This window comes from Chiloscyllium plagiosum, unplaced genomic scaffold, assembly GCF_037043375.1.
Source record: "Chiloscyllium plagiosum isolate Xiang-an unplaced genomic scaffold, Cpla_swu_hap1 HiC_scaffold_38, whole genome shotgun sequence".
NCBI lineage: Eukaryota > Metazoa > Chordata > Chondrichthyes > Orectolobiformes > Hemiscylliidae > Chiloscyllium > Chiloscyllium plagiosum.
Genome location: NW_028270176.1, coordinates 82,659,609 through 82,672,364, shown reverse-complemented (window position 1 = coordinate 82,672,364; position 12,756 = coordinate 82,659,609).

Here is a 12,756-nt window from a genome sequence, read left to right as displayed (position 1 = left end):
CTGCACAAATTAAAGGATATTTCCACCACAAATGCTTCCAAGCAAGATTGACGGAACCATTTGTAAGTCAATGTAATGAATGTATTTCACGTTCATTATCTTGAAATGTTTTACAATATACTCCGACAAATTATAAATGAGAAAAGATTGAAAAAGTCCTGAAACTGACCAGTGGTGGTGGTAATATCTCAGGAACGATATCACTAGGTATCAGACGAAACTGCTCTGTGCTTCCAATGACGTTATTTGAAAAAACCAAACAGCCATGCAATGTGAGAGATTGACGGTATCTGATGTCCTCTGAAAGAAACAAACTACTGACACTAGTGCAAAGGCCTGAAAAGGCGAGCAGAGGGTGGCATTGTATAACAAATAAACTTAACAGGGACAGACGGAGAGGTGGGGGGGGGGGGGTGAGGGGTTGATCGCAATTTCAATGGGATTTACCCCAAAAAACGGCAAGACCTCATCCCACGGAGATACACACACACATAAACAAACACGTTAAACACACAACACATATACATACAGATGTGGACACACAATCAAACACACACACTACTGCACACAGTTTCATTAAAATAGAGATGAATAAGCTTTTCATTAATTTGGGAATCAATGATCATTTGGCGAAGGTAGGAGAATGTAGGTGAGAAACATTTCAGCTGTAATCCAATGGCACAGCAGAACCAATGGGCTAAGTGGCCTGATTCTGCTCTATTTTCCTATTTTTAGGAGAGAGTCGCTTTCAAAGGTTGAATTTGAATGCAGATCACAGGGTTAAAGGTAGGCTTCTTGGCAGTGTGGAGGAACAAATGGATCTTGGGGTCCACGTCTGCAGATTCTTCAAAGTTGCCAAAGCCCTCAAGGTGATGGGGCTGTTAAGAATGTGTATGATATGTTGGCTTTCATAAGCTGGGGGATTGAGTTAAGAGCTGCGAGGTTATGCTGCAGCTGTAGAGGCCCGATTAGACCACACTTGGAATATTGTGTTGAGTTCTGTTCGCCCCATTAAAGAAAGGATTTGGAAGTTTTAGAGAGGGTGCAGACGGGAGTTCCCAGAATGTTGCCTGCCCTGTTGGACATGTCTGATGAAGAAGGTTTGAGGGAGCTTTAGCGTTTCTCATTAAAGTAAAGAAGGATGAACGGTGACTTGATAGAGGTGTGCAAGATGATGTGAGGCACAGATTGAATGGATTAGTAAAGTCATTTTCATCGGGTAGAAATGACTAACATGAGGAAAACATAATTATAATGTGATTGGAGGAGGGTTTTGGGGAGATGTCAGAGGCAGGTGATTTACACAGGTAGTGATAGGTGCGTGGAATGCATTGCCAACAATGGTCGTAGAATTAGCTATATTAGGGACATTCGAGTACCTCTTGGATAGGCACATCGATGATAATAGGATTAAGGCTCTGCAGTTTAGTTTAGTCTTAGAGTAGGATAAAAGATCGCCACACCATTGAGGGCTGAAGGGCTCTTACTGTGCTGTACTGTTCAATGTTCGCTGTTCTAATTTCTTGAGCTCTTGTGAACATATTGTACCTGGAATTCCTTTAACTTCAGTGGAGGTTAATCTGGTCAGTATTTGATTGCCGAGGGTTAATGGAAATTTGGGGAGGTTTGAGGGGCTGAATGGTCTATATCTGTTCCTAACCGTTGTGTTAAAAGAATAATGGTTGGTTTGAGGGGAACTCATTTTGAGAATAAGGGCATTCCTATTTCAGACTGGGAAAGGGATGTTCCTTTCTCTTTAGGATTGTGTGGTCTGTGGTCTTCTCATGCACAAGGAGCAGTGAAGACTGGGTTAATGAAAACGCTCAAGGCGGAGTTATATAGATCTTTGATGAACAAGAGAATCATTGTTTATTGGAACAGACAGGAAAGGGATGCTTAGTTACAATCACATCAACAATGAGCATTCTGAATTGTGCAGCAGGCTCGAGGGGCTGAATGGCCACCTGCTGCTCTTGCTTCATGTGTTGTTCACTCATTCAACCCCGCGATGCTGTTATAGAAGGTGAGGAAGATCGCATTCAGCCATTCAGGATCGATCTGTCCCTCTAAGTAATTATAAAGAAATAGGATGAAGCTCTTCAGCCATTTCAGTACATTATGCAGCGCAAGAGGAGGTCACACCTACTTTCTAGATTGCTACACAGGAACAGGGGAGTCCTGGGTAACTATCAGGAAATAGATAGTCGGGAAAAAATGTGTATTTTCAGATTGGAATTCTATAACTTGGTGAAGTGCATCAGAGATCAGTGCAACATCAAAAGCTATATAGAATCTGTCAATGATTTGCGTGTGGGAACTGATTGGATGGAACTCAATTGGCTCAACCACTAAGATTCGATAAGATGTCAAGTGGAGGTAGAGAGTCTGTAATGTGAAAGAGACAGGGAAGGTTAGTGTGCAAACCTTCAGCAGAAACAGGATAACATGGACTACCGAGGTTTGTGCTGTGGCAGAAGGGTAAAACAACAGTAAACTAATCAAAAGAAGAGAGATCACAAAACTCAGTTGTACAAAGGGTAGATACATCACACGGGGTTAGTATGCATATGCAGCAAGTAATTAGGAAGGTATTTGGAATGATTACTGCATGAAAAGTCTGTCAGGATATTTTACTGCATCTTTACAGGGGATTTCTGAGTCAACATCTGATGTACTGTGGGCAGTGATGATTCCATAAACTGAAAAATAATTATACTCAATAGCTTTAGAAGCTTTGCAAAGATGTTTCACTGCACTTGCTCCTTGAAGAATGCCTTATTCCGTCATTCCGCACGGAAGCAGACCCTTCGCTGAACCATGTCCATGACGACGAGATGTCCTAAATTAATCAAGTTCCATTTGCCAGCACATGGCCCATATCCCATAAAAATGTGTTCGTGTTCACTCAAATGACTTCATTCAAATGGCTTTAAATGTTGTAGCTGTCCCAGCCTCCAACATTTCCTCTGGCAGTTCATTCTATACACTCTGTGAAAAGTTACCACTTTTGTCCCTTTTAAATCTTTCTCCCCTCACCTTCAATCTATATGCTCTAGTTTTGGACTGCCCTAAGCTCGGAAAATGTTCTTGGATCTTCACCATTTCCTTGCTCCTCATGATGTTATAAATCTCCATAAGGCGAGAGCACTTCAGGGTTGAGAAGGAGAGGCTTTCGTATTGAACTCTGTAAGATATTGAGGAGAGTGTATCTGGTGCATAGCCTATGGACATTTTCTCTGGTATGGGAGTCTAGAACTGAGGATTCAAATTTAAGAAAACAACGGTATATGTTATATACTCTTTTCATAGTATAGGAAAACAAATACTATGAAGACATGATTTTCTTGGACAAAAATATGAGGACACATACAAATGTATCTTCATTAAAACTCCTACATGGAGTAGAGAATAGGGACAGAGTCATACAGTTCCGAGAATGTTCAAGGAGGCCTCACGTGGCTCAGTTTGGTTTTCAGATAACATTACAGTATATTTCTGCTCCGTGATGGAGAAAATGCAACATGCTGGAGAAGCCACTGCTTATTGCTGCCTCTCTTTCCTTGTTCCTGCTCGCAGCAATGTATGAGAGGTAAAAACCGTTCAGTCAAACAATCATTCATGTAGGATTACTGTTGAGGAATCATTGGCATCTCCCTACTGCCTAAATTCAAAGGTATTTCAGCCAATCCGACTGTTCCAGGAATAAATCCTGCTTGTCTGAGCAGAACAACTTCAGAGGCAGAATAACATTTAATTATTTTACTTTTGTCTTGAGTTTAACTATTGCTTGGAAAAAGCTCTTTCAAGCTGATATTTTGCAGCTTTTTTTTCCTGCTTGTATTTAGGTATGTGTATGTGTGTGTCTGTGTGCACTTGCGTGTGTGAGATACTGTGTATGTCTTAGTGTGTGTGTATGCACAGACTGCATCTCAGTATGCGTTCCAAGATAAATATTAATGTAAATATTTGTCCAAACTGTTTGCACTTTATTTTTCCATCTTAACTTTGAGTTACTTTGCTTTGGTGAATTATTTTTGCAAAGGTAAGATATCGAGCTGACTTGTCCCCAGCAAAGAACCTGACCTCGTCTGAGACTATATCATTGGTCATATCACCAACCGGGTCACATTTAAAATTTATCATGATCAATGGAGGAACAGGACTAGAAAATGAAACAGTGGTCCGTCCAACCCCAGTCTGAACATAGATGAGGACAATTTCACAAAGGGTTGTTTGACTGGGAATTCTCTTCCCCAGAAGTTTGTGGTGCCTGTGTGTTTTCATTTAGTTAAATCATTTAGATATTGGACAGTAAAGTCCAATGAACTACAGATATGGAAGTGGGGCTGAGAACACATGCAGATCAGCCACGATCTTACTGCCTAGTTGAGAGAGCAGAAAGTGTCCAATGACACACTCCTACTCCTCAGTCCTACGTTCCTATGTTCCATTCAGTTCCTGAAAACTGCAAGACAGGAGCACTTGGAGTTCATTTATTCCGATAACCTGGTGCACAGAAACAGAGGAGACCATTCACTGACTGAAGACTCGAGAGTGTAGCGCTGTAAAAGCATAGCAGGTCAGGCAGCATCCGAGGAGCAGGAGAATCGTCGTTTCTGAGCATAAGCTTCTGCCCGAAACGTGATTTCAACAGAATACATGGACGACATTCAATCCATTGAAACTATTGGACAAGAATATGGATAGCCCATTCAGACCCTCCTGCCTATTACACAAGGAGGGAAGGAGTGAAGTCAGCACATCGAGATGTTAAACAGGAACCGGAGTCGCCAAGTCAGGTCCTTGAGCTGCTTCCAGATGACCAGGACGTGGCCATTCAGCCTATCGAACCACGTATACAGAAATAAGAAGATGGCTTTGATGCCCCAACGTGACAAAGAGAGAAGTAGAGTCTACACAGATAGACTGCTCTATGTTGTTCCTCCTGGTTCCTTTGCCCGTGGTACACATGTGTCACTTTAACTTGGTTTGCTGAAAGTGAGAGGGAAAAGTGAATAATTTGTGCCAAGTCTCAAGGAAATGCCTTCTATCTCCGAGAAGACATTATTGCACTCCTATAGAGGTCAGAAACTGGTGGGAATGACGAACTATTTCAGGAGTAAGGCATTAATGCTTTATTCTCTCGCAGTGCTAGGGATTTTGCTGGATTATACTCTCACACCTTTTATCAGTTAATTATCGTTTACACAATGTAATTCAATAATTTGTTTGCAAAGGTGCAAACATCTTATTGCACAGTTTGTATGCCTTTTCTTTTTTAGGTTTGTTGTAACCTTAGCCCAAAAGTAAATGTTTTGTTCACCGAACAGCCTTGGGTAACTGTCTGTGTGGCGTTTGCACATTGTCCCCATGTCTGCGGGCGTTTCCTCTGGGTGCTACTGTTTCCTCCCACAGTCCAAAGATATGAAGGTTAGGTGAATTGGCCATACTAAATTGCCCATAGTGTCAGGGGTGAATAGAGGGTAGGGGAATGGGTCTGGGTGGGTTACCCTTCGGAGGGTCGATGTGGACTCGTTTGGCCGAAGGGCCTGTTTCCATACTGTAGGGAATCTAAAAATAAATGACCTGTTTTTCGGGATTCAAGGGTCAGACACAGTATGTATTCATGGGCTAAGAGACAGAAAGGAATAGAAGACAGTGGCTGTGGAGACTGATGAGGAGTAAAGCGACATCCCCCCAGTCCCCAAAGTCTTCTTGACAGACTGAATAAAATCAAATGTAGAGAAAGAAACAGAATATATTCGGAAGAAGGAATGGCAAGTGACAGTTTAAATAAAACAGGATAATTTGAAATGGAATGGCCGAATAATAATTGATCTGTGTGTGTGTGAGAGAGAGAGAGAGAAAGAGAGAGAGAGAGAGAGAGAGAGAGAGAGAGAGAGAGAGAGAGAGAGAGAGAGAGAGAGAGAGAGAGAGAGAGAGAGAGTGTGTGTATGTGTGTGTGAGAGAGAGAGAGAGAGTCTGTGCGTGTGAGTGGTTGTGTGCCTGTGTGAGTGAATGTGTGTGTCTGTCTGTGTGAGTGTGTATGTGTCTGTGTGTATGTCTGCGTGTGAGTGTGTCTCTGTGTGTTTGTGAGTGTGTGTGGGTGTCTGTGTGTGTGTCGCTGTGTGTGAGTGTGTGTTTGTGTGTGTGAGTGTGTGTGTCTGAGTGTGTGAGTGAGTGTGCTTGTGTGTGGTTGTGTCTGTGTGTGTGTCTGTATGAGAGAGAGAGTGTGTGCGTGTTTCTGTGTGTGCGTGTGAGTGTGTGTATATATGTGTCTGTGTGTGAGTGAGTGCGTGTGTCTGTGTGTGTGAGTGTGTGTGTGTGTCTGAGTGTGTGAAAGTGTGTATGGGTGTCTGTGTGTGTGTGTGTGCAGATAGATAAGACTGTTCATATGTATGCACCATATTCAGAATGAACAAGAGAGACATAGTTAACAAAAATGATGCATGCGATGTACAAATTTTATAAAACGTTAATATGACATTTAATCTTCAGCTGAGATGTTATGTTCCCCTTCTCTCAACGGACCCTCTTCTTCCTGCCTCTTTATTACAAACCCAGACCTTATCTCTAATTCTTATCTGGATGTATGTTGTAAATTCCTGCTTCTGGTGTTCCAATTTATTTCAGTTAATTAATTTTCTACCAGGAAACATATGCATTGGCCTGCTGGGTTCTGTCAACAGCTGTTGTCTGTCATTATGATGGAGATAAAAGTTCTGGCATCAGACCCAGGATTTCAACATATTAATCTGTTGCACATATACTGTACAAAGGACCACAACACACAGGAATTGTCAAACCAAATACAGAAGTACATCTATAGCTATTCGTCATGTAGACTTCTCTATTTTTACACCTCCATGTCTATATTCTCTCTCTCTGTCTCTCTTGATCTCTCTTTGAATCTAATTGATAAGTCCTTCAATCGTTCTTTCTGTGCCATGCCTCAGATGTCCCTCCTTCTGTTTACATCGATTGCCCACATTTGGATGTGACGTCTTATATTTGAGTAATGTAACTACAAGACATGAGGGAGCAGTTGGCCAGAGTGAGTTGGAAGGGAAGCTGAGCACGGGAAGATGGTGAAGCAGCAATGGCAGAGGTATCTGGAGATAATTCAGCAGCACATCAGAAACCCATCCCAAGTAAGAAGAACAATATTCAGCAGAAGACAAGTCAGCCGTGAGTGATAACGAGCTCAGGGAAAGCATAAAAACAAAAGAAAATGCACACAATGTGGTGAAGATTATTGGGAATCCAAAGGATTACGAAGTCTACAAATTCGAGCACGGATAACAAATAACAGCAAATGGGAGGAGAGGGTGAAATATAACATTACGCTTCTTAATCGTATAAAAGAATAATGAAAGCGATTTTTTAACAAGGAAGACAGGGAATAAAAAACAAACAAAGGACTGTTGGAAAATGAGGTTTCAGTAGTTATGGAAAGCAATGGAATGGCAGAGGAAATGAATAGATACTTTACATCAGTCTTCACGGTGGAAGACACCAGCAAAATGCCAGAACTTCAAGACAGTCAGGGTATAGAGGTGTGTATACTGAACTCACTAGGGAGAAGGTGCTGGGGAAGGTGAAGTTGGATGAATCAGCGAGACCAGTTGGACAACAGCTCGTAGTTCTAAAGAGACATCGAAGGCGATTGTGGAGGCATTGCTGGTGATCGTTCAGGAAACTTTGGAGTGAGGGAGGACTGGTAAATATAACCTCCCTGTTTAAGGAGAAAGGGACACAGAAGACAGGAAATTATAGAAGGACTTATTGGATCTTTGGGTTTATGAATAGATGTGTGGAATATAAGAACAAGGAAGTTGTGAAGTATATTGGAAATGGTGTGATTAAGACACAGCATAACAGGAGTTACATTTACAATGCCAGTGCGAACAGCAGAGATGAAAGTATGGTTAAAACAAAAGAAATCAGTTCGAAGCAGATAGGAGCATTAGTGAGAAAAAGAGTGTTTCCTAGATCCTGCAGTGAGGATGTTGAGATAAGCTTGTCAGTAAACAGACAAAAAGGAATGTATAAAAAGCACAATAAAATCTATTGCTGATAAGGTCTCAACGTGCAACAATATAGCCCAATACATATGAAGCTGAAAAAGGACAGCAAGTGAGACAGCATCCTAGGAACAGGAAAGCCAAAATTTCAGGCTAAAAGACTTCATCAGGATTGCGGTGGGAAAGGGAGCCGCGAAGTAAATAGAGGGAGGGCCGTGGGGCTGGTGGAAGGGTAGGTGGGATGGCGATAGGGGGATGCAGGTAGGGGATTATTTTGATTGGTCAGTGGGAAGGGTGCAACGGATATACGAATAGGAAGATGGAAACTTTGGTCAGGTCAGGGAAGGGGGACATAGGGTAAGGCTGTGGGTCGAGAGATTTTGAAGCCAGTGAAGTCAATATTGAGACCATTGAGCTGTAAGGGCTCCAGCTGAAATATCAAGTTGTGTTCCCCAGTTTCTGTTTGGCCTCACTCTGACAATAGAGGAGGCCAAAGATGGAGCTGTTGCCGGATGAGCACGGTGAGGGGAGTGATTGAAATGGATGGCAACTGGAATGCTGAGTTTGTTAAAGCGTGCAGAGAGCAGATGCTCCATGAATATGTCCCTGAGTCTCCCTTTCGTCTCCACAACATAGAGGAGACCACGTTGGGAGTTGGAGATGAAGTCGATGGGTCAGGATCAGGCTCTTTGTGGAGTATTAGTGCTCTGCACGAAACAACCAACTCGACTTTCCAGTTACCATTCATTTTAATTCCCACTCCCACTCGCCCGGCGACATGCCCATCCTTAGCCTGTCCACTGTCAGAGGAACACTACCTGAGAGTTTACCTTTGAAGCTGATATCCCAATGGCCTCAACATTGACTGAAACCGCTTCAAAACCCTCCATCTGCAGCCTTATCCCATGCCCCTTTTCCCTGACCAGGCCCACCTGTATCTTCTCCACCCTTCCCACTGACCAATCACAGTAACCTCATACCTGCATGTACCTACAACCACCATACTTACCTGCCGCCCTTCCGTATCCCATCACTTCATTTCTGGGTTCCCCTCCCCCTCACCAGTCCTGACGAAAGGTCCAAGATCAAAATATTGCATTTGGTGCTCCTCTGGTTCTGTCTTGTCTGCTGTGTTTATCCAGCTCCAAGTTTATTAATTCTGGCCTCCTGCACCTATAGTACTGATTCTCTACAAGCTGTGGAACTAGGTGGTCTACATATAAGAAGAAATAAAATTGGACATTTGGAGAGATCACAATGCAGTCTCCTTTACATTGGGGAGACCAAACAGAAACTGTTTTGAGGAACACTCCCATTCTGTCTGTGGGATTAACCCTAACCTTCTCTTTGCTTCCCATTTCAATAACCTACCTTGCTCTCATGCTAACATTTCAGTCCTGGGCTGCTGTAATGCTCCAATGAAGCACAACCCAACCTCGAGTAAACCTCACTTTAGACCTTGGTACGTTCTATCCTGAAGGGGTTTTTATTCAATTCCATACTTCCACAGCCTGACCACATTATGGCTGTTCTCCATTCTTCACACATTCTTTCTCCTGGTCTCCCAATGTACTTGCCCTGTTTGTGAATCGTTTGTCTTGCACTTAATTAATGAACCCATTTCCCCCCTTCGCAATCTAATGAATACTCATTTTACTTTTGATTCTGTTTTACCCGAAATAAAAGTCAATTTTGCAGTGGCATTGCTCCTCCACACCATCTTGTTTCCTGTCACCCCTCCTCCAACTCGGTCAAGGGATTTAAAAGCCCATTTTCCAATTCTTTTCTGTTCTGAAGAGGAGTCACATTGGACTTGAAATGCTAACTGTGTTTCTCTGTCTACGCAGATGCTGCCAGATCTGCTGTGTTTCTCTAGAAATGAACAAACACATTTTCAATAAAACAAATAACTCTGGATACTAGAAATCTGAAACGAGAACATCAAAAATAAACTGTGAGCCTTGAAGAATGGTCACTGCATCCAAATGATTAAGTCTGCTTTCATTCCATTGATGCTGCCAGACCTGCTAATTTCTCCAGCAATTTCTGCTTTTCACCACGTTTCAAAGACATTTGTCAACGTCGCTCAAATGCCCTGTTCAACCTGGAGCGCAATATACCGGGAAGTGAAAGATAACACAAGATGCACAATTTCCGTATCTCTGAAATGACGTAAAGCTGGCATCACTGACACGACAGAGTTCTCACTGTTAGTCAGGGAGAGAGACAGAGGGACATGCATTCACTCTAACCACAGAAGGTAGCACATACTGGAAAGGAAAGGATTCAGATGATTATGTTAAGAGATGTTAGGCAAGGAGACAAATTGTAAGTGTGACACCATGGAGAGACCCTCAGTAGAATGAGAAAATAAAAATTAGAAATGTACCACATCAGAAACCAGAGTAGGTCACTGAGTACAGGTTTGATGGGTGAATGGGACTTGGTGTGAACTGGGGAACAGGCAGCAGGACTGTATTGGAGATGTTGCAGCTCAAACTGTGTGTGCCATGAGATATTGTAGACCACGACAGCAACAGAAGCAAAATTATATTCAACCATAGTCTGTAACTTTTTGCACGGGATAATCCCTCAGTCTACCATTACCAATAAGCGGATCTATGCTGCAGCTACGAGTGTGGTGAACATGCGAGGGCCGAACTATGTGTACCTAAAACTGATGGCAAACCATAAAGCTACCACACTTGACTGTTTACATTCCAAACATCATGACTACCATCTGATAGGGAGGGCGGAATGATTGCAAAGACCAGAAGATCAGTTCGAAGCTCTACAGTCCTGCCACATCGAGTCATAAATGGATTAAACAACTCACTGCAGTAGAGGGCCCAACACATGTCCCCCTCCTTAATAATGGAACAGGCTGGCACATCAGTGCAAAAAACAAGCATGTAGTTATCAGCCTTATGCTCAGCCAGAAGTGTTGAGTCAATGATTTAACTCGTCACGTCAGGATGCCCACAGAATTATAGATGGCAGTTTTGAAACAATCGGATTCGCTCTATGTGACATGAAGAAATATCTGAACACAGTAGATATGACAAAGGCAATGCACAACAAGCCGTGTCCCTAGGGAAGCTGTTTCATTCCAGTTCCAACTCTGACATCTATCTGGCAATGTAGAAAATTGCTCAACTATGACAAGTCCCTTAAGAAGAGAATAATTACAGTATGACCAGCATCAACCCCTCGATTCCATCATGACAGTCAAATTGTTGGGAGTTCTTTTTGACAAAGTTGTAAGCAGCACAGAAATAAACTGCTCAGTGTGGTTTGCGATCGGTCCCAAGTGGAGATGGAAATGTCACTGGATTACTAATCCAGACCAAGCTAATGCTCTGAAAGCTGGTGGACGTTAATAACAATTAATAAAATATCGATATCTAAAATCTTGTGTCAGTAATAATGACCTTGAGCCCAATGTCAATTGTAAACACCAATTTGCTTCCCCAATGTACTTTCAAGAAGCGAATCTCCCATGTTTTCCTGGTCTGGACTAAAAGTGGCTCCAGACACACAGGCATGTGATAAACTCTTCAATGGTCTCTGAAACAGCCAAGCAAGGCACTCAATCGGATCATATTGCTACGAGGTTTTAAACGATAAAACGGGACAGAACACCCGGCACCGGCTTCTGCATCAGAAAAGGGAAACACAGGCCTGTCAACCATGCAGAGACTTCCTTCCTAACATCTGAGAGCTTGTGATAACACTGACAGAGCTTTCCCACAGACTGCATAGAATCATTGGGAAAGGAGTAGGTAATTCTACACAGTGAGCCTCCCACGTTCTCATCATGGCCGAGAATCTCCTCAATACATTACTCCTACAGCAGACTGAGATATATTGCAATTGATTCCGTCAACCAACTGTTTGAGATGTTTGCGAGTAGCTGCGACCCAAGGACATGTTCCTGAGATACTCCACGAACCTTCATCTCCAATAGAAGGATCCGTTTATTCCTGTGTTTCCGGTCCAAGGGCTCCTTTGCTGGAGCTTGTACACTCTGGAAAAAGTGAGGACTGCAGATGCTGGAGATCAGAGCTGAAAATGTGTTGCTGGAAAAGCGCAGCAGGTGAGGCAGCATCCAAGGGGCAGGAGAATCGACGTTTCGGGCATGAGTCCTTCTTCAGGAATGAGGAAAGTGTGCCCAGCAGGCTAAGATAAAAGGTAGGGAGGAGGGACTTGGGGGAGGGGCGTTGGAAATGCGATTGGTGGAAGGAGGTTAAGATGAAGGTGATAAGGTTAGGGTGATAGGCTGGAGTGGGGGTGGGGTAGGAGAGGTCAGGAAGAAGATTTCAGATTAGGAAGATGGTGCTGAGTTCGAGAGTTGGGATTGAGACAAGGTGGGGGGAGGGGAAATGAGGAAGCTGGAGAAATCTTAATTTGAACTCAAATATTGGCCACAATCCCATAATGCTTGATTTCGCACACTGGGTTTGGGATTTCAGCAAAATTCCTTGGATGCTGCCTGACCGAGTGTGCTTTTCCTGAACTACCCTTCTTGATTCTGATCTCAAACATCTGCAGTCCTCACTTTTCCCCTAACCAATTAACCTGTGCAATTACATTCAGGGATCTGTGGAGAAACACCCTCTCAGCTTCCTAGTATGCTGCCATTCATTGGATATCCCCATTTTTGGTTCCTTCTTCCAAAGTACATCACCACAAGTATATCAGGGTTACATTCCATCTGACCAGCTGACCATTC